The sequence below is a fragment of the Mustela erminea genome, chromosome 12 (genome assembly GCF_009829155.1).
Source record: "Mustela erminea isolate mMusErm1 chromosome 12, mMusErm1.Pri, whole genome shotgun sequence".
Taxonomy (NCBI): Eukaryota; Metazoa; Chordata; class Mammalia; order Carnivora; family Mustelidae; genus Mustela; species Mustela erminea.
In genome coordinates, this window is record NC_045625.1 from 58686049 (window position 1) to 58714014 (window position 27966).

General features: G+C 33.5%; 1 protein-coding gene across 44 annotated transcripts in view; it reads left to right on the forward strand.

Moving 5' to 3' along the window:
* PTPRD (protein tyrosine phosphatase receptor type D) overlaps positions 1-27966 on the forward strand; it is a 2254226-nt gene that overhangs the window by 1002057 nt on the left and 1224203 nt on the right. For all 44 annotated transcript variants that reach the window (XM_032307482.1, XM_032307455.1, XM_032307469.1 and 41 more), the window contains one exon: positions 21249-21298. The gene's annotated coding sequence lies outside the window, so the exon portion shown is untranslated. The remainder of the gene's footprint in view (positions 1-21248; positions 21299-27966) is intronic.

The window sequence follows — 27966 nt, forward strand, 5'->3', positions numbered from 1 at the left end:
AGATGTTGCTAGAGCTGAGGTCGAAGAGGTTGCTGCCTGTGTTCTCCTCAAGGATTTTGATGGGTTCCTTTCTCACGTTGAGGTCCTTCATCCATTTTGAGTCTATTTTTGTGTGTGGTGTAAGGAAATGGTCCAATTTCATTTTTCTGCATGTGGCTGTCCAATTTTCCCAACACCATTTATTGAAGAGGCTGTCTTTTTTCCATTGGACATTCTTTCCTGCTTTGTCGAAGATTAGTTGACCATAGAGTTGAGGGTCTATTTCTGGGCTTTCTATTCTGTTCCATTGATCTATGTGTCTGTTTTTGTGCCAGTACCATGCTGTCTTGATGATGACAGCTTTGTAATAGAGCTTGAAGTCCGGAATTGTGATGCCACCAACTTTGGCTTTCTTTTTCAATATCCCTTTGGCTATTCGAGGTCTTTTCTGGTTCCATATAAATTTTAGAATTATTTGTTCCATTTCTTTGAAAAAGATGGATGGTGAGCAGTTTCTGACACAAATCAGTCTCTCACTATTTCCTGAACCAATAAATAGATTCATGGAGACTGGATATCTTATACAAAGATTTACAGTCTGAAATTTGAATTTAAGAACCTTTCATTGAATTGTTGATCCAAATGTCCCTAACTTTATCTTTTGAAAAGTGAGAGATCATGCATACTTTTATAATGTTTTTAGGATGAAATAGCAAACATGTAATTTTATAATAACCATATATTACTTATATGGCTCCACAGATTGTTCCCTGATTTTAGCTATAGAGCATGGAGACCAAAGCCAGCACTTCCCAGAAGATTTCCAATTATCAGTATTAAGTGTCAGTTTGGATTGAAAGTCTCTTTAAGGGTAAATTGATTTTTACAACCTCATAATGACTAAAAAAAAATTATCAAAATAATCATAACTCATGTATTATTATGGCAAGTAAATTATTAAATTCTCAATCACACACACACACAATGAGATCTTTATCCCCAGTGTATTACACTGGTTGTTACCCAGGCTTTTTCTTTGATTTATTGACTGGTTTTCACTGTTTTATTTTGTTTTCCAGCATTGTGCTCTTTCTCTCATATTTTTGGGCCATTTCTCAAACAGAATATTACTAATGGTAAGATGAAACCATGGACTTAAAAAGTCACCTTAATAACCAAATGTATCATGAAATATACAAGTAGGAAAAAAAAAGTCTGTGGGATCACTAGCCAATATGTCTTTATCACAGCTGCTATTGAGAAGACAGACTGATAAAATGTGAGAAGATAATTCCAATTGTGTGAGGAAGGAAAAAATCTTACACTTAGAGACTGTTCATTAAATTTTAGTACAAAGGAAATTTGTTATATAGCTGAGTTATCAGCCAGTGAGTGAAAACAGAAGGATGAACAGTTCTGCTATAATTGTTGTAGAATACTACCCAAGACGTGTGAGATTTGACCTGAGGATAAGTGGGAAAGAAAGAACAGTTAGAGGGAGCTCATCAAACAGTTGATATTCTTTTTTGGGGCGGGACTCTTGGTTGTCTGATAGGAGGAAGCAGGCAGATGTCAAAACTATGTTCATAGCTCCTTCCCCTACAGTGACACAGATCCTGTTAGACACTTCTGACACTGAAATAAATGACTCTGTTCACATGCCAGTATGTTCAACTAGAACATTTATTCTCCATGATATGACTACACCTTAAAACCAGGGCCAACTGGCAAACAATGAGTGAATGAATGAATGAAAAAATGAGATCTCTGAGTGGTATCCACAGAGAATGAGAGTTTATTACGTTTGTCTAGATAAGGGACATACTAGGATGTAAGTTTTGTTTGTTTGTTTGTTTTACCTAAACTTGTCAATTATACTCATTTCTACTATTACTCACTTTCAGCTTAAATTTCATTATATTCTCAAATAATTTGTTATAAACACTTAGCCAGCAACTAACCTTGTTGCTGAGTTTTCTTGTACCACTGTGATACCATTTTTTGTTTGCTTAACCAGTCTGTGTATCCCACACACATGAGAACCTAGCAGTTGAGATATTAACAATGTTAAATAATCATTTTCATTAATAGGATATATGTCTCCATTGATTCAGGTCTTCTTTTTCCTTTCATAGTTTCACAATTTGCTGCATGAAGTCTGTAAATATTCTGCACTCAAATAACAACTAGGTATTTTATAGCATTTTCTTCATTCTGTTTTTTTTTTTTTTTTTTTTAAAGATTTTATTTATTTATTATTTGAGAGAGAAACAGTGAGAGAGAGCATGAGCGAGGAGAAGGTCAGAGAGAGAAGCAGACTCCCCAGAGAGCTGGGAGCCTGATGCGGGACTCGATCCCGGGACTCCGGGATCATGACCTGAGCCGAAGGCAGTCGTCCAACCAACTGAGCCACCCAGGCGTCCCCATTTTCTTCATTCTGAATGGTAGCCTGTACTCTACTGTGTTTTCTGACTTGTTATTGCTATGTAGGGAAATGTGATGATGTTTTTAAGTTTACAGAAGGCCTTGAAATGCTGATTATAACAACTGGCACTTTAGAAATACGGGTTAAAACAGAGAAAAATAGTAAATTAGACAATAAGTTTGATAAAATTACTCAGAATGAAGTGCAGAGAATTAAAGATAAGAATATAAGAAGAGACTGAGAAAACTGGAAGAGAGAGTGAGGTCTATGGTAAAAAGTTCTAGAAGGGGAGATTTGAAATTGGTGGAAAAGCCATATTGAAATAGCACCCAGGAAAGCCCGGGCCTGCACTGGTGGGACTTGGACAAGTCCAAGAGGGCATGAAGCATAGTTAATGGCACAGACGTTTGGTTTGAATTAATATCTGTTAAAGTCACAACTCAGACATTTACTAAAAGAGTGAGTGGCCTTGTATAAAATATGTGTTTTCTCTAAAGCTCAGTCTGCTCATCATCCTAATGGGCATTGTGTGAGCTCCTCATTTATGATATTGTCGTGGGACTCAGAAAGATAATACAAAGGTACTGCTCAGTATTTTGCCTGGCATATAAGCACTAAAGGAGTATCACCTGTTTTATAGGATTCTAGAAGTGTAATGTTACTTATATTAATATAAAACACTAATATATATAATAAATTAATGTAATAATATATTGTATATAATTCTATATTAATTATTAATGTCTTAATAATAATGTAATGATTCATATACTACATGTACTATATTAATGTTAATTGTACAGAGGTGCTAAATGATATTTTTAAAACCTATCATGGGGTTAAATGCAATGTTCCTGGGAGATGAGACCATTTATTGTGCATATCTAGCAGACTATCTATCATCCTGGTACTAGTATAGTCTTCTCATTTATCAGCTCAAAAGGCTCCACTTTGGGGGTTTAGGAACTAAGGGGGCTAATGTCAGGCAATGGGGCACTTTAGATTAAGAAAATAATAAAGCTTAGATAATTTTTTCAGAATTACACAGCTGAGAGTGATAAAGCCAAGATTCAAACCGATGTCCACGTCTATACACATTTCATTCTAATAAGCCACTATGAGAGGAGGAACTGAGTCACTGAAATGCAGAATAAGTGATGGGGGAAGCCTTAAAAAATATGTTTACCAATAATGTAAGAAAGAAGGAAGGAAGGGAGGAAGAAGAAAAGAAAGGAAGGGAAGTAGGTAGAAAGTAAGGAAGGAAAAATATACTATGAATGAATTTTAAATAGAATAAGAATTTGGACATCACTTGTAACAAAAAAAAAAATAAGACTTTTTCTTTCTAAATAGATGTTCTAAAACATCTGGGAAAGAGTTAAATCAAAAGATTTATATTTTTCTCTAAAAAATTCTTTATAACTTTCCATACTTTTTACCATGAAAATTTTATTACTTTTTAGTAATTTCATCAAAGTGACTTTCTTAAACAAAATGCAGTAGTCAAGGTTCAGAAGAGCAAGAAACTGCATTTGGAGTTACGATTTTGAAGAAAAGCAATAGTGTCTTATAATGAAATCAGAATATTAGAAAAAAAAGGAAAGGTTGGACTCCCACCTCCTTTCCTTCCGCTCTTACTCCCCTCACCCTTTTTCCCACAAATATGGTAGTTCAGAGTGTGTACTGTATAAGGGATCCAGACTTTTTTTTTTAAGATTTTATTTATTTATTTGATAGAAAGCGAGAGAGAGATAACAAGTAGGCAGAAAGGGAGGCAGAGGAAGTGGGGGAAGCAGGCTCCTCGCTAAGCAGAGAACCTGATGCCCTGCTTGATCCCAGGACCCTGAGACCATGACCTGAGCTGAAGGCAGAGGCTTAACCCACTGAACCGCCCTGGCGCCCCAGGACCCAGACTTTAATCCAGTGCCAAGATAGCACTGCATCCACCAGGAGAAGATAGTCAATTCTTATTTGGTAACCTTACCCCTCACATTTTCGCATGTTGGTGCTATGGTGGAAGCAAGGGTCTTAGTTGTGAGGCTCTCAGTATTGAGGATATAGTGGGGACAGTGAGAGTAAAAACACGAAGTCCTGCATGTGTGGCAGAATACTATCTGATCTTTCTCCTTTCCTCTACTGATAATCATACCATGGACTATTCCCATACTGAATCAGCAATTGGACAAAATACTCAAGGCGGGGGATAGTAAGCTTCACTTTTTTTTTTTTTTTTTTTTTTTAGATTTCATTTTATTTGAGAGAGAGAGGTCTTGAGCAGAAACGGAGGGTGGAGGGGAAAAAGAGAAGGAGAGGGAAAAACAGACTCCCTGCTGGGTTGGGCTCTGTGTTCAGTGGGAAGTCTGCTGGAGATTCTCTCTTTCTCCCTCTGCCCTTCCCTGTGCCCCTTTTTTCTCTCTCTCAAACAAATAAATAAACTTTAAAAAAAAAAAAAGAAAGAAAGAAAGAAAGAAAAGAAAAGAAAAGAAAAAACACAAGATGCTAACAAAAAATATTAGTTATGGTATCAAGGAAAATTAGGACAGGATTGTGCTCCTCATCAACACTGCTAATTTAGTATTTGGCATACTATATTCTATTTAACATTCTGGTATTTCCTTATTTTAATGCCAATTCTTTTCAAATATCTCTATATCTTTCCATCTGTTTCTTGTTCACTTGCCTGTTCTCTCCATTTGTAGTAATGAACTGAAGCTACTTTCTCCACCATCATCCATGACACATCTTTCTCTCTCTCTCTCTTTTTTTTTTCTTTTCCACAAACCATTGATGTTTTTATTGTTCCTATCTCTTCAATTTCTGGCACTGTTGACTTCCTCTAGTTTTATAAAATTTTTCCCACTTTTGTTTTGCACCTCTACAGTACTTTTGTTTTTGAATAGTTCTCTAAGGATGCATATTTCTGTAATTATCAGGTTGAACAATCAGTACTCCAAGGGTATCATCCTAAAGCAATTTTAGCAGGTTTTTTTCCTTTCCTGTCTTGATTAATCTATGGGATTACTTCTTTATTCCTAAATGGAATTTAAGACTTCCATTGCTCTTTAATCACATTCAAATATAAAATGTTGTGAAATCAGTACGGTTAATATGCCATTGTCAACTATGGTGATAAGCATTTTTAACTTTGTTTAAGGTTTTGACTTTCTTCCTTTCTTATTTGAATGGGCTGATAGCCTGCAATGGGGGTGGTCATTTTTGTTTCTTTGTCCACTTTTTGATTTTAACTATGACTTTGATCCTCTGCCTTTTCCTCCTCCCCTCTCCATATTAGAGCTTCTGAAGATGTTTAATGGCCTCTTCCCTCTCTCTTATTATTTCCCTTAGTTTCTCAGACACTGGGAGCTTCCCAGCTATTGCTTGTTTGACACACGTCAATGCATCTTCATTCCTGCTAATTACTTCTTTCTCAGTCCCAAAACCTGCTTTCTCTGACCCTTCCAGTTTCTTCACAGTAGAATAGTCTTGTCAAAAAATGGATCCCAATTTTATTCATGATAAAGTTTACATACTGACTTGTGTGATTTGTGAATAACTATATATATATATGTATAGCATATATACATATATATCTATATATACTATATATATCTTAAATTTCTGAAAGACATCTTAAATTAAGGTACAGAGTTTTTTTATATTTCCTTTTACCCAAATATTTAGAATGAATTTAAGTTAATAATAGTTCAGTGTATTGTTCAATTCACATACATAATCCTATTAGGTTATTTATTTATTTATTTATTTTTCCACTTTTATTTTTTTTTTTTACATTTTTTTAAAGTTTAAGTTCTTTTCAGTGTAACACAATTCATTGTTTATGCACCACACCCAGTACTCCATGTAATACATGCCCTCCATAGTACCTACCACCAGGCTCACCCAACTTCCACCCCCGCCCCTTCAAAACCCTCAGATTGTTTTTCAGTCCATAGTCTCTCATGGTTCATCTCCCCCTCCAATTCCCCTCAACTCCCTTCTCCTCTCCACCTATTAGGTTATTTAGATACTGGTTTAAAGAATATGAACTGGTACATATGCTAAAGTCTTTATTCTTTAACCACATCCTAGACTACATTATTTCAGCTTTTTGTTTGTTGCTGTAGCATCTGAAAGAAAACTTGCAATCAATCATTCCTTCTACATTTTGTTAGGATTAGAAAAATGAGGCTACCATCATAAATGATATATGAGGTGATTTTTTTTAATGAGGTGATGTTTTAAAACCTTTCTGTATATTAACAATAACAGTTGACCTCTCTAAATTAAAAAAAAATGATGTTCTTTATAAAGTAAACAATGGAAAAATACAGTATGATATCATTCTTCCAAGAACCATTAAGGAAATACAAAAGGTGCCTCTGAATACTTTGTTGAATATGTAAAGGTGTTTACATGTGATACTTGTATAACGTGTAGAACACTCAGACAAGAATTATTCTGTTGACATGCTGTTTATTTTTTATAGCTTTTCTGATCAAAAGATACTCACTAAAGAAACCTTTACTAGTTCCTATTTCTAACTCATCATTATGCCTGAAATATTAGAATAAGCACTATATAAATCAATACCTACTTAACTTAAGTGTAATGATAAACAATGTACACATGCCTATTCTTTTGCCCATGAATAAATACATGTACTATGGTTATTCTTAATTAAATATATTTCTCCTAGTCAAATACAAACTTTTCCAAAGAATGTGTGTGTTCATAAGATAATGAACACTCCAAAGAGAAAAATTCTTTGCACTAGATGATAATAAGAATAATGTTTTGCATTAATTCCATTATAAAGCCCATCTTGAGAACTGACAAAATACTTTAACATTGGTATCTAAGGAAATGTATCTAATTCATTTATCTTTCAATGCTTGTCTTTTTTTTTTTTTTTTTTGGTTCTGTTTTATTATATTCTTCCTTTGTGTTCTAAAATAATCCAAACTAAACTGACAGTTTTAATGCAAGGGGGATACTATAGAATTGCAATGACTACATCATTAGCTACTATCATTTATGTACAGATTCTACAGTGCTATCCTACACTATCATGCCAATAGATAGCCAAGACTCCAAACACCTTTACTCAGGCAACAGATGCCCTAGGTCTTGTGAAGCAGATGTCTTCCTTGATTAAGGAAAAGCATGCTGAGGTCATTAAAAGTGTTACTCTTTCTGTACAGTTGGTGGATGGGTGCTGTGCTGTGTTGAGGAAGGGATAAGTTGTCTAGCTGATAATGCATACCTTCACCAAAGGCTAACGATCAGAGGGAAATGACTAAACTTCCTCGATGACCTTAATCTTGGCTCTCCCCTAGTTTTACTTCCAGGACAGAGCATCCTCTAGCTTAGAAAGATTATCTCAGCTCTTGGAGGTGCTCCCTGGGAAAAGTCCCCATGCTCAATCTCTTGGTATTTGGTCTCCAACTTCTTGCAATCTGGAGTGACTCCCTCCCACATTCTCAACCTTTCCATCAAAGGTACTGCCTCTTGCCTCAAATCTCTTTCATCATATTCTCTCACAGGAGTGTTAAATAGACTATTTAAATCCAAGCAACAACAACAAAACCATGTTTCCTGTTCTTTAAGGAGAAACATTGTCCAATATTCAAACCACTACAGAAGTGAATACAGATATAATATCAGATATACATATGTGTGTGCATGTACATATTTGTATTCCTCACCCTTTCTGCAATAGAGAAAAGGAAACTAATATTTTTCTGTAGTCATGTTTATGAAGGTGGGTGATTATACCACCACTACTACTATGCATTCTCCAAGTGTTAATTATAGAAGTAAAAATGAAAAGAGAAAACCTTTAAGTGGCTACATAGATTTATTTTATATGTATATTAATCTTTTATTTGTTTATTTGATAAAGAGAGAGCATGAGAAGGGGGAGGGGTAAAGAGATAAGCAGACTCCCAGCTGAGCAGGAAGCCCAACACACGGCTTGATCCCAGATCCTGAGATCATGACCTGAGTCAAAGGCAGATGCTTAACTCACTGAGCCACCCAGGAGTCTTATTTCCTAAGTATTTTAATTATCAACATCATCATCATAGCTAATATTTGGTGAATAGTTACTATGAGTTAGAACTTTTCTGCACACTTTGCATACATTTTATCAGTTAATCTTTATAATCAAGTATGAACTTTTTGTATCTCCATTTGGAGGAATTGAGTCTTTTTTTTTTTTTAAAGATTTTATTTATTTATTTGACAGACAGAGATCACAAGTAGGCAGAGAGACAGGCAGAGAGAGAGGGAAGCAGGCTCCCTGCTCAGCAGAGAGCCCGATGCAGGGCTCGATCCCAGGACCCTGGGATCATGACCTGAGCTGAAGGCAGAGGCTTTAACCCACTGAGCCACCCAGGCGCCCCTGAAGGAATTGAGTCTTAAGAGAATTTTAATATTATTTTGCAAAAGACGTATGTTCAATTTTAAGACAAAAATTTATCAATTTTAGTTTTTAGATGTTACTAGTAAAGGTGACCATTTTATGACGCTTATTTGTCATTTGAAGCAATCCATGCCATTTCCTCCCTCATAGGTCATTGGAGTAATATTTACTCCTAAAGATTAAAAGTGTTGAAAATTACCTAATAGTGAGAAAAAAAATACAGCTATAGTTTTATCTGATATGTCTTTAGTTTTTGATTTTTTGAGAGTAAGAACAGCACACTGTGGCAGCATATGACAGATAAACTCAGAAAAGTCCTTTTAAAGATTTTATATATTTCTTCCATAGAAAAATTAGGGATTTTTGATTACAGATATATTTACTTTTTTAGCTTATCTCCTAATATGTTTTCTTTTACAAATGTTTTCTGTTAACTTAAACCCAGTGCCATGTTCTCCTTTTCTCTTATCTCTTTTAAATATAGGACAAGTAATACTGATTTGTAGCAATTAAGACAGGTCGTCAGTTTCTGATTCGTCAGTAAGCCCATGGAAAATAGGATATTTCTTATGTAGTTAATCAAAGCTCTAAGACAGCCTTTAGCACATAGTGTTCCAATGATATTTCAAAATGTTTAACAGCATTAGATAGCTTTTGAGGTAATTATGACTAGTATTCACAAATACAGTACCAAGATTTATGTGTCAGTGGAGTTTTCTTCTTTGAATTTAAAATGCTATGAGCTATGAGACAAATCATTATTTTTATAAAGCTCTACAAAGGGAAGAAAAGAAGCTAAATTATTCCATTGGGTATGCATCTTGATTTTAGGGATGTTAAAATTTGAAAAGCAACATATGGTAAACACATGTAGCAGTAATTGTTACTATTTGCAGCTATATGAAGTCGTGTTTATGAACAACGGAAATAGCACAATCTCACAGCCCTGGTGGGAGCAGAAGATGGTGCATTCTTCCTGGAGGTCATTTTGCTAATACCAATCTGGAGCTATAAAACCATTCATATCTTTTGACTCTGTAATTCCTCTTCACCAAAAGAATTAATGAGTTATGTGGAGATATTTAGGAACACCTTCTACATGTTAGGTTCTGTCCTAAGCATTTGGGATTTGTCAAATAAGGGAATAAAGATCCTTATCTACATTTTTGTTTATTTTTCGAAAGAGACACAGAGAGGGAGAGAGAGGATGAGAAAGGAAGAGCACATGTGGGGGGAGGTAGAGGGAGAAGCTGACTCCCTCTGAGCAGGGAAACTGCTGCAGAGCTCCATCTCAGGACCCTGGGATCATGACCTGAGTAGAAGGCAGATGCTTAATCCACTGAGCCACCCAGGTGCCCCAAGATCCTTGCCCTTATGAAACTCACATTCTTAAAGAATATAGAAAATGATCATGATATAGTGCACCTTGAGATATATACACACACACACACATAATACATAATAATACACAATTACATATATCTCTATATAACACATATAATATATATATAATTATATATAATATAAATGCTTTATAGAACAGTATTTGCTGTATGAGCCTAATTTGTAAATGTATTTTAACAAATAGAAACATTGCAAATGCTCCACGTGATTGGCAGAATGTATTTAACCAACTGAGTTTTATTACATTTGGGTTTTATTTTATAAATCTTAACCAGATTTGATTATTAAAAAATTAAATAACTTAAATGGGCATGTTTCTCTTTTACTAACCAATCTGTATGTATCCTATTTTTGTTCTGTTTGTGTAATCTAAAGTTCTCAAAACTGAGACTTTATGGAATTCTGAGCCTTGAGAGGCAAGACTACATAACTGGGATTCCCTTTAGTAAGTACTGACTCAGTGATTCTTAAAGTGAGGATTTCTGGATCAGCATCAACAGCCAAAAATAACTTTTTGAAATGCAAATTTGGGGATTCCACTCCTCACCTAATGAATAAGAAACTGTGGAGCCCTGGCCCAGATATCTGTGGATAACAAAACCATTCTGATGTGTTTGAGAGGTACTGTAGTGACTCATACTCAGTTGGAAGGAAGCAAAGTGATGTTTGTTGGGCGGCTACCAAGAATCAGTCACTATAGTTGGTGCCTCAACTAAATTATCGCATATAAATTCCAACAACACACAAGAATATATCATTAGCAGAGTCTTCTCCTGACTAGAACTATGTCCTTGAGGGAGTTTCTTAGCTGCTCAGTTCCTCAGTGAATTTAACTGTAAAATAGATATAATAGAAGTGCCCTACTATTTAGGGTTGTTAGGAGGATTAATTAAGTTGACTAGTGTATGAAGATTCTAGAACATCTGTAATGCTTATGTGTTTGTGATCATCATTACTATCATGGTCCATTGTAGGAATTACTATTGCAGCCTCAGTAACAAATAACTCACCAGATGCCCTGCAACTAAAAGTTAATCCTAGGTTTGATACAGCCTTAAACTGTTTCTGGTTTGTATTCCTCTAAAGGAAGGCCCATTTTTCCTCCTTTTTCCTACTAGGTACAACAATTCTATTTGTACCATATATTTTGCATCCTATGTTCACATATATTTCCCTCTCCTTTGTTGTTTAACATTGATATAATAGACTGGTCTCTGTAACTGAACATCATTAGTGAGGGCTAATGCTTTATATTTCCCCAAATCTGATATTGTGTTTAGACATGTAATAAATATATACTTAATAAACACTTGTTAATTAATGAGGAAGAGCAAGTCAATGGCTAAATCTTTCTTCAGATGTTAGTAAAATGGAATAAATCTGCTATGCTAATGAAATCAGAGATTAAAGAATCATATTAAAGAAAAACATTTTCCTTCCATTGTTGATAGGTGTATAGCGTAATAGCCTACATATGTAAACAAGGTTATAAACTTACACAGTATCTCACTAGTCCCTGTCATATCAATGTTCAACCTATCTAGAAGAAGTGATAGATAAATATGCAAATGTTCATGGGCTTTTCTATTAATAAAATAAAAGGAAAAAGAAATGGGGTATTAAATAGTTGAAACAAAGGTGTTTTACCTCATAGAATTTTGGGAAATATGTATCTTGAGACTAATTATCTTTAATATAGTTTGCATACATTTCATACGGACAGTTGACAGCTAGAAGAAATAAGGTATTGTGCCCTCTCTTTCTCTTTCTGTCAAATAAATAAATAAAAGCTTTTTTTTTTTTTTTAACTGTAACTAGTGGCTGAGTTGAGGGGTGCTCCTGCGATTGGAGTGGGAAAATGAAAAATAACATACGTGAGACTAATAAACAAATGGACAACAACCAGACCATACATGACAATAGAACTCTAACCAGCAAGTCGAGGAAGACAAACCACAACCTCTACAGCAATTGGCTCAGAATGTTCAGGAAAGTCCAGGAAATACAGGACATTTTCAGGAGGATAGCAGCCAATTCCCTTAATTTTTACTATTCACCCTTCATTTTACGTTTCCAATTCCTAACAAACTGGAGAAAGCCAAATATCTTCCCTAAACCAATCGCATAGGATATTCTCCTTGTAGTTAGTCCACTCCAGCTTTTCTATGCTAACAGGCTCCATTCAGAGCATACCTGAAGCTTTCCCTTTTAATCACTGCAAAGCTCTTTCACCCTGGTCTTGGCAACTATTATTTGAATAAGGACACACAAAGCAAAAACAACAAAGGCAAAAACATAAATAAATGGGACTACATCAAACTAAAAAAGCTTCTGCACAGCAAAGGAAGCCATTAGCAAAATGAAAGAGGCAGCCTACATAATGGGCAAAGTATTTGCAAACCGTTTATTTGATAAGAGGTTAATATTCCATATATACAAAGAATTCATATAGCTTCATAATCATAACTTTAAAAATCTGACTTAAAAATAGGCAGAAAAGCTGAAAAAAACATTTTTCTTATAAATGGCCGACAGGTACATGAAAAGATGCTCAACATTAGTAATGAAAACCAAGTTACACTGAGGCATCACCTCTTATCTGTTAGAATGGCTATATTCAAAAAGACTAGAGATGATATGTGTTGACAAAAATGCAGAGGAAAGGGGATATTTGTGTGCTATTGGCGGGAATGTAAATTGATACAGCCATGATGAAAAATAATATGGGAGTTTCTCAAAAAATTGAAAATGGAATGACCATCTAATCCAACAATCCCACTTCTGGGTATATATCCAAAGAATATAGAACTGAATGAAGCTCCAAAGCCTATTTGAGCTCCTATAACAGTTGAAGTGAGATGAAAATTAACATTGCTATAGTAACCAATTAATTCACTTAAAGGTTAAGCCAATCCTGTGAACTTTCACTCATTCTTACAGATTTTCCAGTATAATCATTTCCAGTAACTAAAGAATCATCATATTATGCTGGGATTTAAATTTAATTTATATTTCTTCTCAGATGTATAGGTATCTGTAGGATGACCACATTTTTTTTTTCATTTTTTATTAAATTAATTTTATTTTAAATTCCAGTATAGTTAACAACACTGTTCTATTAGTTTCAGGTGTATGGTATAGTAAATGCATGACAACTTTTATGATGACATTATTATTTTTGAAGCTTTATCAATTAGTGTGGCTGAATGTTAACTTAGGAAAATTATGGTGAAATCACTCATGAAAAATTTGGAGGATCTCTTTATTATGTAACCATTTATAACTTGAGGTTATTGTTGCCAATCATATCCACACAACAGGTAACTTTTTTTTCTTTTTTAGAGTTTTATTTATTTAAGTAATCTCTATACCCCACATGGAGCTTCAGCTCATGACCTCAAGATCAAGAGTCACATGCTCCTCTGAGTCAGCCAGGTATCCCCAAAGGAAACATTTTCCATAAAAGTTCAGGGTTTTGAATAATTTAGAGAGGCATTTTTCAGAATAGTGATGTTTGATTCAGAATATCACACATAAGGATCTACACATTTTACATTAAAAGATTTAAGTCCCTACCACCAAAACGGATTGTTTAGTGTTGTTTCTTTAACTATTTGACACCAGAAATATTTGTAATCATTGCTTTTCTACTTTATTTAGTGGTTTTTAACATTTTTGTTTTTGTAAGCACAATGTCAAAACAGATACTCATTTAGATACAAAGTAATTAAAGGCACAGTTACCAACAGGCTAAAACGTAGATTCCAACCTATAGTATATGATCCATGTTTACTGACAACTTTCTGATTTTCTAATCATGAATTTTGTTATTTAGAAGTTTTCAAATGGCTTCCTGTCATGCGATAAAATCCTCACAAAAGTCCTGGATGGTTAATATTGGATCTTGGTGTTAGTTAATTTATGAATAGCCTCTTTCTTCAGTAGACTGTAGATTATGGAAGACAGGGATTGTTTTTGTTGTTGTTGTTGTTCTATTTTTAATTTTTTTTGAAGATTATATTTATTTTTTTTGACAGAGAGAGAGAGACAGTGAGAGAAGGAACACAAGCAGGGGGAGTGGGAGAGGGAGAAGCAGGCCTTTCTCTGAGCAGGGAGCTGGACGTGGGGCTGGATCCCAGGACCCTGGATGATGACCTCAAGGGAAGGCAGACGCTTAACGATTGAGCCACCCAGGTGCCCCTGCTCTTGTTATTTTTAATTCTCCTAATTTCTTCAAACATGCTAATGCATAGTAGGAAATTAATAAATTCAAGCAAATTTGAGTTCCAAAATATGCTACACAGTTTTCTAGCACAGTAAAATATTTCCGAATTATTAAGAGCAAATTAGACTAATAGGGCAAATAAGGCAAACACGTTTTAAATAATAGCTTTATAGAGGTATAATTCACATATCATAAAATTCATTTTTGTATAATTTTTGAAGTGCACACTTTAGTGGATTTAGTATATTTGGCATTGCACAAACAGTAACTAATTTTAGAATGTTTTTCTTATCCAAAAAGAAATTCTGCACCCATCTGCAGTCATTCCCATTTTTTTCATTCCTTGGTGCCTCTAATCTATCTCCTGTTTCTATAGAATTTATTTGTTGCTCACATTCAAGAGATAATCCTTCCAAGTCTGAGATGACACTCACTGCTGTTCAGGATCCAGTCTCCTCCTATTTTAGTACTCTGCTTGGGAGTTTAACAGAGCAAGGAGGTGAGGGTTGTCTGTCATGATACAAAATGACTGCGGGGGGGAGCCTGGGTGGCTCAGTGGGTTAAAGCCTCTGCCTTCGGCTCAGGTCATGATCTCAGGGTCCTGGGATCAAGCCCCTCATTGGGCTTTCTGCTCCGCGGGGAGCCTGCTCCCCCCACCCCCCCGCCACCTGCCTCTCTGCCTACTTGGAATCCCTGTCTGTCAAATAAATAAAATCTTTAAAGAAAAAAAAAAAAAATGACTGCGGGTGCTCCAGGCATTTATTCTGCATTCTAGTGAGAAATTAATAGGAGAAAGGTCAAGGATACTCTACATATTTTCTACATTCAGTGACACTTTCTAGAAGTCACTCATTCTACTTCCACATATGTATTTTGCAAGAACTTGGTCTATGGCACTAAGTCTAAGGATCATAGTCTTATTCCCATGAACCCAGCTAAAATCAGAGGTTCTCTTATTAAAAACAACATTATATGGATAGGGGAATAACTGGAATGTTCTGCCATAATATTAAACCCTCTTGAACTTAATAAAGCTTACTATGTCAGTATTCGAAAATTCTAAAGACCAATCCTTACTAAAGTAAATAGACTGTTATGACAGTCTGTATCTAGTGGCTCTTGAGAGTGGCAACAAAACATTGTATCATTAAATATAATATCAGTAACCAGGGTATAACATCTGTGAGAATAGACCATCTTTGTATTGTTCATCACTTTAACCTCACATTCTGTTATAATAGAGACTGACACATTGTTATTCAGTAAATATCTGTTAAATAGATATATGCATTACTAAACTTATACCTCATAGTTATATATGTTATGGTTAAACAACAGATATACGTAGATTATCTAATCATGGGATGAGTTAATAGTCCCAAAACCCCTCATTGCCTGTTACTCCAACTTACCCAAGGTTTAAAATCTACGTTGAAAGAAATGATACTGAAAGGTACTGAAAAATATACTGAGAAAGTATGGATACTGAGCTAAGGTAAAATCTAGTACCTAAATAGAGGATAGCTTTGTTCCTAAGGGCCTATCTGGGAACATTTGTTTATTGGAGCATTTAGGTTTTCATTAGTTATTTATTGAGAGTTTAAAATATGCCAGTTTTCACTGAAACAACCTATTTTTTCCTCAAACATTTCCCCTATAATTATAACAGGAGTATGTTTCTGAGATGATAAGCTTGGCAGTCTTGAAAGAAATGAGAGTTCAAAGTTTTTTTTTACACATTATTTGCATTTTTGTAAATGAATAGAAAACTATCTGGTTCTCCAAGTAACTGTTTCTGATAACCTATACCAAAGTATGCATTTATTACATGAAATTTACATATTTTGTAAAATCTTATGTATTCTCTCTAATTTATTGGCATAAAATTTTAGAAATTGGCATGTCTAATAAATAATGCATAGTTTCAGTTTAACATTTAATGAACTAGACACTGAGAGGCTGTCACTACCTAAAATAATTATAATATATTGGCATTATAAGACTGGAAAGATTTTAATTCATTTGCTATTATTATAGATTTGGTTGTTTTTTTTGTTTTTTTTTTTTTTTGTGTGTGTGTCAGACATTTATTTTATTTAATATTTATACTTCACTCGTGATTATATTTAAAAGTTCTGTGGTTTTTTTTGTTTTTTTTTTTGTATTTTTTTTTTTATTTCCAGCATAACAGTATTCATTATTTTTGCACCACACCCCGTGCTCCATGCAATCCGTGCCCTCTATAATACCCACCACCTGGTACCCCAACCTCCCACCCCCCGTTTTTTTTTTTAATTAGGGTGTAGTCAGAGCTCTGATTTAAGAAGTTGAAGTTTTAGGTTTTTTTTTTCTAAGTGAACTAAAATGGGAGCCTCCAACTTCTTTCAAACTTCCTCCCTATTGGAAGACTCAGAATCTTTATGCTGCATCACACTAATAAAGTTGAGAGAGTTTGTGTTTGAAACTTAGCTGTGCCTTTTACTTACTCTGTGCTCTTGGGTATATTTATCTTTCTAGTCAATTTTCCTATCTATGCGATGAGGGTGACCATAATACCTGTTAGGACTACTATAGGAATTAAATGAGATGAATTTACAGCACCTAACATACTTCCTGACACGAATATATTCACTAAATACTATCATTGTTATTACCTAGGATCAACCAACCAAAATAATCGTCACATAATGAATGTGCAATTACATGTACATGATGCTCAAACCTGAAAAAAATGTAAACATGCACATTGAAAAACCTCTTCTGAGAACACTCAGGATTATTAAGTATCAGGTAGACTATGATGTAATACTTCACAGCACAGTCTCTGAAGCCAGAATCTCTGTATTTAAAAAATAAATAAAAGAAAGTATAATAAAGGGCAGCTCACTTCATCCCTAGAGATACAGTTGTAAGAATTAAATGAGTTAATACCCACAAAATACCTGACATACGGTATGTATTCAGTAAATGCTATTCATTAATATGATTCTACCCTGGTATATGAATTAATTGGGATTCTGAATGTAATTATGCTTGAGTTGAGTTTTTACTCCACAATGTACTAGCAATAAGACATTTTGCAGTTTACTCATGCAACTGTTAGCTTCCAACATCTTTTCTGAGAATGTGGAAAATAATTGTATTTTAAATAATAGTATTAAAAGAGACTTTAGTGATAACAATGTAGGATACATGACATAGAGTGTGGAAATATTAGCGTTGTTCTACTTATCCATTGTTGATTAACTATGATTTTCCTAAGCCCATCAAACTATCTTTAAATTTATTTACTATCATATACTATTTTTTATAATTACTTAAAATGACTTCACAACCTTTAGGTTTCCAAATCATTTTAAAATTTTGCTTCCTGGGGTGCCTGGGTGGCTCAGTGGGTTAAAGCCTCTGCTTTAGGCTCAGGTCATGGTCTCAGGGTCCTGGGATCGAGCCCCGCATCGGGCTCTCTGCTCAGCAGGGAGCCTGCTTCCTCCTCTCTCTCTCTCTCTCTCTCTGCCTACTTGTGATCTCTGTCTGTCAAATAAATAAATAAAATCTTTAAAAAATAAAATAAAATAAAATTCTGCTTCCTTTTCCTCCCTCCAAAATATTGAACTCCCCTGTAAAAGTGAGCCAAGAAGAAATAAAACAGTCTAATTCTTTTTAGCATCAGAGAAAATCACCATTTGAAATGCTGATTCCATGAATTTCTTCAAAAGCTGAGTCACATATCTGATAGGAGCATTCATTAATAACATTAATTAATTTATAGAAGTACTAATTCAAGTATAGCTGCTCAAAATTTTTGCAATAGTTTGACAGCTATGTAGATTTATGATAGGTTTAGGATATTAGAATTTCAGAATTACCCAAATTGCAATTTTGCTGAAGTCTGCTTACTTTGCTCAGCATAAATTCTTTCTGAATGGCTATCCCCACATGGACAAGAAGTACAAGTGAAAGGAGTATATCTGATCAAATCTATTTACTAGATTCTTATCTATGAAGTAAAATTTCCTCAAATGCATCAATGATAAAACTCTAACATAGTACCAGTGTCACTGACAGTTTAATTACTGATCCTTCACTACAAGTCTCTCCCCTAAAATAGTTATCTTATCTACATCATGTTAAGATTTATTTTATCCCCTTTAATTGTGTCCCAATAGTCAGTATACTTGCCTGAGTCAGGCCATGTAAATCATTTTAAGAAAGTAGATTAAAATTGGGGTGAGCCACACTTCTGCTTTAGCTTTCTTATGTGCCTAAAATCACCTCTCTGGTTTGGCTTTTGCTTTGAAGACCAACTAGCCAAATGTGTTGAATATGATTTGGAATCCCTGAATTTACTCATGGGTCATGACATACAGTCTTGAGTGTATAATGTATCTACTCAGTATAACAATGCCCATAATACAAACAAGGATGTCTACTGGATTTACTGTTATTATCTGAATATTCACTTTCAGATATAGATAAGCATTCTAGATATAACTGGAGGACATAAATTCTCTTATGTGTTTATTATGTTGAAATTCTATTATTCAGTTAAAACTCTCCATTTAAGGGGCACCTGGGTGGCTCAGTGGGTTAAGCCTCTGCCTTCAGCTCGGGTCATGATCTCAGAGTCCTGGGATCGAGCCCCGCATTGGGCTCTCTGCTCAGTAGGGAGCCTGCTTCCTTCTCTCTCTCTGCCTGTCTCTCTGCCTGCTTGTGATCTCTCTCTGTCAAAATAAATTAAAAAAAAAAAGTCTCCATTTAATATCACAAATCTGCAACGTAGTACTTGCAGGAGTGGTCTAGCATCTGATAGTGCTACAAAAAATTATTATTCCTGTTTTATGATGGCAAACCTTAGATTTTAAGTTTGACTTTAAATCTTAAAAAAATAATAACTACAAACTTTAATATATGTGTGTATATGTGTGTGTATATATATATATATATATATATATATATATATATATATATATAAAATCTCCAAGGAGTTCATTTTACAATGGTGATACTTTGCTTCAGCCAAATGTAGTTTCTAACACTTAACCCTTTAACATTCACTTCATATTTAACTTGTTGCATCTCTTGATAAAAAAGGAAGAGGGGGCAGGACATTATGTAATTTCCTGATTGACATGTTGAAGTATAAATAATCAGATCACACTAGATTCTTGGGAATGGCTTCCTTTTTATTGAGTGTCAGTAGGAAATGGATCTTTTGAAGTCATCTTCTCACTCCTTGTTCCTGCAGGGGAAATAAAAGCAGAACACAGGTTCACAAGGTTAATCCCTGTGCACTGGAATTTGTAAAAGGAATGCACAGGAGACACATCTGTGGAAGACTAAGAAATAGCGTCTCCAACTCAGAAACAAGGAGACCTGAAGTAACTGCAGTGAAATACAACAGGATGAGAATCAAAGACTCAGAAAGCAGTCAAGTCCTTGCCACCAGTTAGACAATGACTTTGACCAAGAGGTCTGAGCACTCATTATTGAAAATTTTACTCCATACATACATTTCAATTGGCAGAAAAATAAATTTTAATGTGAACGTTCACAATTCAGAGATAGTGATGTTTTGATTTCTGCTCACATATTATCAGAAGGGTATTAGAAGCATTTTATTTCACTACTCAAGTAGATCCTTTAGTGTCAGAGTCATTTTCACATATGATAATTCCTTCTAAGAATTAAATATCATTTCTTTGGCACATAAACTATGTCATATGTTTCCTTTAATTACAGTAGAAAATAGTTGGAATAATTTAATTCACAGTTCTTTGAGAAAAACATAACCTTAAAAACAATACCACTCATTAAGGCATTACATAGTAGATCCAATCTATTGTGGTTTCTCTCTTCTATTAACTGAAATAGTAAGATTGTCACACAGTGGACACCTGCCTATATACCAGTCATTCATAGTTTACTAAAGAGTTTATAAAGGTTACTAATTTCTTCACTGATGGAAAAGATTACATCTTCAGTCTATTCTTTTGTTCATATAGAACAGAATCTACCTAGAAGGAAACAAATTCAAGGACTTAATATATATGTGTAATTGGTAGGTTACCACTGCATCAAAATATTAAAACTCTTGCAAAGCACATTAACTATTAAATAATGATCACATATAATGGTAACTAAATGGCTCAATTCAAAGAAGATACTGATAACCAATATGATATAGTGTTACTGCATAATCAAATATCTTAATTTAATAACTTAAACATAGTACTATGGAGTACTATGCAGCCTTTGTATAATGATAGACAATATTTATATTCATGGAAAGTTATATATTCTCCACTGATTTAAACAGATAAAGCAAAGATAAACAGTATGATAACCACATTTGCATATGCATGTGTGTGCACCCACATGTGTAGCAAGTGTGTATGTGTATGGGTGTGCCTACATTGTTAAATGAAGGTAACTGAGAAGGTTCAGTAATATATGCAAAATAAATTTTGCTTGCAAATATGCCCGTCACCCAGAGGTCTAGAGGAAACAAAGGAGACAGTAAAATTTCTCTACTTATTTGTCATCCCTGCATTAAAGAGCGCAACTTAGAGTAATTAATCTTAAATCACAATAGTTTGATGTAAGCTGAGTAATGATAATACTATTTTAGAAGAATGTTGTAGTCAAAATTGCTTGTCAAATTATGTGTATACTAATTACTCATACAATGAAAAATTTTCATAATATTGAATCATTATTTAACATTTTGTAATGCTTAAATTAGAATATGATGCCAGTACTGATAGAAAATATTTTTGCTTATACTTTTCTAGGTCTCAGGGTGGTGAACTTCTTATCTGAATTCCTAACCGGTGAGCTTATGGTAAGAGTATAATTAAGAAGAGTTATTTTTCCTCTTTATTATACCTGCTTGATAATAGATCAGTAAATATACCTGTAAATATAAAGGTAATTTGCATAGTTTTCTTGACACTTTACCATACTTTTACATAAATGTTGAAGAAACTGTGTGATATTTTCTATTAAATGTTTATGTTCTTAGGTAGATTATAATAACGATCATTTGAAATAGTCTTTGATAAGCTCTAAGTGAATTTGAAGGCATTGTTCAGAAAGGTAAGATTTATACTACTGAAAAAGTTCTTTGGACATGAATGACAATTTCATATATTAAAATTTTTATAATGAGGTCCATTTGATGGCAATGAATAGAGGCAATGAGTTATTGAAAGGAAAACTTATTTCATCACCTGTCAAGACTTATCAAAATTGAATTCCTCTATGAAAGCTTGATATTAGAGCTTTAGGAAGTTCAAAGTAAAATATGTAACTATGGAAAAAGAAATGATAAGAAGTAATCAGCTACTTCTAAGGTGATCTTATGGGCCTTATTAATTTGTAAGTTTCTTTGGTTAATGTATTCAATTACACATGTGAATCTGGATTCCACTTTAATTACTACAGAATGTTAAGTAAACAATTTCACTTTTGTTGTTTAGTAAGATAATTTTCAGTTTATCTCTTCTTTAATAGTAAACATAATAAAGATTTAGCTTTCGACTGATAAAAATAAAATGCAGATAATACGGGCAATTGTGTCATACATTTTATATTTCCGGGTAAACGATATCTTCAGAAACACAAAGGTGATTAAGTAAACTTGTTAATTTGATAATGCAGCCTTATCAAAAGGTATCTTGAAGAAGTTTTTTAAGAGGCTCTAGGGAATAACCACCTTGGGGCATTCTAAGGTATATGCTTTGGTTACATTTTTTTGAGACACTCAACATATGATTATTGAAGACAAGTATCAAATAGAAGCAAGGGAAAATTCCACTGCTCTACTAAGTGGATTCTGGTGATAATGAAAGAATTTTTTTTATGAAATACATTATTTGGATGTGCAAAGAACGATAATTTTAATACCAACAGGCATTGTTAAATTGTAATTTATATTTTACAAATATACCTAATGAACTTTTCTCGCAAGTTAATTCAACTTATAAAATACGTCAAAATATTTTTTAAAATTACACTCATCATTATTTTTCATCTCTAATCTTGCTCGTATCTTAAGTATACAGTTTCAGTAAATTTTAACGAAATAAACACTCCCACCCATATAACCAGCTCTCAGGTGCCTCCTTAGCGCAGTAGGCAGCGCGTCAGTCTTATATAACCAGCTCTCACATTATAAAACAAACAAACAAACAAACAAACAACAACAACAACAAAAATTAGTATACATTGAAACCCATTGCATAGTACTCTCTTGGTAATTATATCCAGGAAAATAAGCACTGTATTGACTTCTAGAAGGATAGATTATTCCGTTTTATATCCTACAGATGAAGTCATACAGTAGTTACTCCTTTGCTTCTTTTGCTTAGCATTACATTTGTAAAATTTTATGCAGTGATTAATCATTCATTTTCATTGCTGCTTAGTATTCAGCTGTGTGCATGTACCAAATTATGATCCTTTCTCCCATTATAAACATTCAGGTAGCTTCCAGTCTTTGGTTCTTATGAATAGTGGTTATGTGGACATCTGGAACATGTCTTTTAGGAAATGCATGCATGTATTTTGTTGGATATATAGGAAATGCGTATGTTCTACTTTAGTAGAGACTGAAAGTTTGCCAAAGTGGTTGTATTGATTTTTGGGAGCAGGATGTGAAATTTCTGTTGCTCCGAATATTCACTAACATTGTAGAATTTTTTATCCTTCTATTTTAGCCAAATCGGTGTGTTTATAGAAATGTAAAACAGAAATATTTCAATTTGAATACCTTGAAGATTGTTGGCACTTTTATGATTATCGTATTTGTGATGATTATTTGTCATATGAATATTCTCCTTTTTGAAGTGTTAAGACTTGCCCTTTTTCTACTATACTGTGTATCCTTTTTCATTTTGTGTGTAATGGGTATTGAATCCTCGGTGATGGAGCTAGCTCAAACCGATGCACAAGAGCGAACTGTTAAAGTGTCAGGAATTTAGAGAGCTGCTCGGTAGTTTGAAAATCTGCCACGGTAGAAATTTTTATACCACACACATTGGCAAACACTAAAAAACAGGAAAGTTAGTTGTTAAACATTTTCTGGCGTATGACTGGATATTTATATTTTATATTAAAGCACTTGGAGCATTATTTTAGTACTCTCCTAGTGGTGTCTTTTGGTGAATAGAAATTCTCAATTAGGTTTATTTCTTATGTGATTAGGGCTTTTTGTGACCTAGTTAAGAGATGTTAACAAAAAAAAAAAAAAAAAGAGAGAGAGAAATATCTGCCTTTGCCATGGTTCCTACAGTTTCTCTAAAAGCTTTATTTAAGCTTTTACACCTAATAATTTCCAGGTTCTTTCCAGGTTTTAAGGATATTATTCTATTCTTAAATTGTAAGGATAGTGCTACTATCTTGTATGTTTAAAATAGTTTCCTGGTGCTTGCTTCGGCAACACATATACTAAAATAGTTTTCTGGAAAGCTTCTCATAGAATAGTAATTGCTCTGTGTGTATTTTAACTCTTATTGTAATATTCTTAAATAAATATAAAGATGTTTGTATTTGTTCAATAATTTAATGTTGCTATTTATAAGCAATTTGTAGGTTTTTATAATATTTAGATATGTATTTACGTAATGTCTACTCTGTGTGGCACACGATCAGTTACAATTTTGAAATAAATATTCAGCAGCATACTAAAATTAATATTTGACTTTAACCCTTAGTGTATTATGATAATTTATTTCCAGCATATATTAAGTGAAGCAGTCTACAAAATAATCTATAGAATCATTAAAAAAAACTCAGAAACTAGTCTGTTTAGTATTCAAATAAAATTATTAAAATGTATTTAGTTGTCTCTAAAATATTATATTTAATAAATTGCATAAACACATAACAACCATGGTAAATACTGCCAGAAGGATTAGCTACAGAATACTATTGTATGTACTACATTGAAATTTTATTTGTTTTGAGATTTAATAAAGATGTATATATGTATAACATTTTCCATAACAAACTCAGAAGTGCATCACATACCCATTTTGTGTTTGATAAAATTCAGTATTATGTCTTCCTTAAAATTCTGAGTCAGTTATACAAATGTGTATATGTTTGCCACATATTGTATTGTCCTATTATGTGTGATTTTGAATTGCATGTGTTTTTCTCTTGAAGTATTCATCTTTATTTAAATACTTTCAATTGTCTCCAGAACAGTTGAAATACTCAAGAGATGTAATGAAACATAATGGAATTAAATAATTACTTAAAAGAGAAAGTTCAATAATTTCATATTCATATATCCATATTTGGCCATTTCTTTTTAAATCTCTGGGTTCATAATACAAGCTATTTCATTAAATTTGGAGTAACTCCTAACTCAAACAATAGAAGTACAAAAGCAAACCACATAATAGGTTGTTTTTAATAATTAGTTATTATTTTTAAATCTTTATAATAGTGAAAAATCTGATAAGAATGTAGGGTTCATGGATTAAAAATCCTTGAAGCTAAAGATAGTATTTAATTTATTTTCATAAATTTGGAGAGTGTGGAGTTTGTATCAGAACTGTTTAAAAAAAAAAGATCTTAATTTTTCTTTTGGGCTTCCTTGTCTGTTTTAGGTAGCCAAAGATGATGAAATATGAAGCATGTACTAATTAAAAGCTAATTAGGTGATTTTCACTTTTACTAAATTACTGATCTCTGTGGGGCAATTAGAGCAGGGAGAACAGCGGTGAAACACAGAAAGGTATCTTGAAGATTGGTACAAAGACTTTATGTAGCCTTAATATCTCTGATCCTTCACTAAACATTTCAAATAGCTAAATAACAAGTTTATTAATGAGTTTATCTGTGAAAATATACAAAGTTTACACAAACACTTCAGGATTTAATATTTGAAGGCGTCCCTGGTGGTAAATGATAGGTAAAGGGAAAAAAATGCACTTGAGACATATCACAGTTAAAAGTAATTGATGCCAGTTAAATATACTTGACTTCATTTTCATAGAGATGACAGAGTTTGGGGACAAATAAAGTTCAAAGACATGTAATTAATGTGCTGCATGAAGGAAAATGTACAAATTGAAGAGTTACAACAATGTAGACTGTTTCATTATGCACAATTTGAACCCAAAATTAAAAGATTGAATAATGCAATAAAATTATAATCTGAAAGCATGAACACTTATTAAAAAGGCCAAAAAAAGAGAATCAGAAAAAATTATATAGCTAAGTTTTGGTAACATAAATAAAGATTGAACTTGAGAATAATGTGATTAGACACACAAAATACTCTATTTTTTTCTTTTTTGTTGACCTATTTAATGATACATTTTGTTTAACTGTTAAAGTAATACTAGGGTCCCCCCTGAAAAATAAAAATATTTTCTAGTTCCTGGCTGTATCTCGCAGTAGCAGATGCTTTTTAAATTTTTGCTATATAGAAAAACCAACTGTGTATGAGCTAAACAGATTAGTGGGTTGTTTTTATTTTTGTTTTGTTTTGTTTTTACTAAATCAAACATTTGTTTCTCCACACATTCCTTTTCCAACCATTCTTCTCTCTTTCTTCCTTCCTCCTCCCTCTTTTTTCTCTCTCTTTCTTTCCATTAACTTATGAAGAACATACTATGTGTTAGGAAATTGGCTAACTCATGTCACAATGGCAGAGCTGACAAAGTTTTTATCTTATTGATTTCATAGTTTAATGGGGGAAAAAATTAAACATGAAAAATAAATCTTAACTTTGGATGTCCTGAAGAAAAATACTCTCAAATATAGAATAATGAGGACAGGCATTGGTATTTAAGCTAATAATTTTAAATGAAAGATGAATTCACCACATGAAGAATTGGAGAAAGGAAGGGGCTATAATGGGATTTCTTGGCTCTGAATTAAAGAGAAGCTTGGAATGTTCAAGAAAATATGTGAATGTTAGTGTAGCTGGAGCACAGTAAATAAAAAAGGAGAGGGTCTTGGAATGAGGTAAGCTTTGTAATCCATGACAAGTATATTTGATTTCATTGTAAATGCGATTGGAAGCCATTGAGTACTTTTAAATAAAAGTGTGTGGTAATTCCATTTACGTTTTAAGATAAGTGCTTTGTGGAGAATGAATTAGTGGGAAGGAAGTCTAGAAGTAGGAAGATCATTTAGGAGGGGACACTTGAAGATTTCTGAGAGAGAAAGATGTGATGTCCTAGATCAGGATGGGATCACTGAGATGGACTTGAAGTCTATTGGGGGCAGAACACATCCAGTCTATTGGATGTAGAAGGTAAGAGAAAAAGAGACAACAAGGGTGAGTCCTAGGTTAGAGCAATCAGTTGTATAACAAAACATTCACAACTAAGTTGGTCAAGATGAAATTGGGAGACAGGCTCTAGCAAAAGGATCAACAACTCCATTTGGGACTGATAATCTATTATTCTATCTTATTCAACTCCGAGAGTGATATTTATGTTACTTTAGATGAAAACTAAACTAGAAGTAAGGAATAAGGATTTAATACTGGACATTCAAAGGACTCATTCAACTCATTGGTCTAGCAACCCAGAGGATTCTAGTTAATTGTTCTGGGTTGATGCTTGTAGGAGTACGTATGAATTGATGCTGCAAAGACATATGGTAAACATTGGGGCCTAAGCATTGTATGGGTAAGGTTGAGATTAAATATATTTTTAAAACAACAGACTTCAATAATATTTGGGATTATAAGATAAATCTACAGTGTGATCAGGACAGTGATAAATGGAAAGAAGTAGCAATGGCTGGGATTCTTTAAAGAAGCAAGTTGGGGGAAAGAATAGGAAAAGTTATTTTATTGAGCAAAGAATTTCTAACTTTAACATGTCCTCTCACAGTTGAATATAAGGACAAGTCAGTACAGTATTGAAGGAGGAATTCACTAGAACAAGTGGAAACTGGAAGATCTCTATAAACTTCTGTCATCATCATTATCTTCTCTGCAAAATCACATCTCTAAACTTGAAGGAATCTGATAGAGGAGAGATGAAAATGGAGCATTTTCCCTCATTAACTTGCAAAGAGGTTTCTGTACATTTGTATCTGCCTCTTTGGCAAAAGTTGAAAACATTGGAACAAAAACTTTCCTGTCATTCCTTATATCTGTTTGTTTGTGAAGGTAGGGACAGCTGATTGTCTTGCAATTGTGTTTGTAGCATGTGGTCCCTGATGCTTCATTTCATTTATTTAATAATAAGTAAATAATTTATTTATTTAATTGCTTAAGTATATTATAATTTATATCTATCCACACTATCATAAACTGACCTGTATTTTCACACATTTTACCTGAAATCTTGACCTTGGAATTTTTTAGCATTTACTCCAGACCGTCTCACTCCATTTTAGTCCAACATACCTGTAATTATAATCCTAAGAACAGCATATGATATTTAGCCATGATTAATAAATGCAGAAAAATTTGGCATTTAAGCATATGACTTCTCATTCAAATAGCTCATTTTTATACATTATAAGCATAATTTA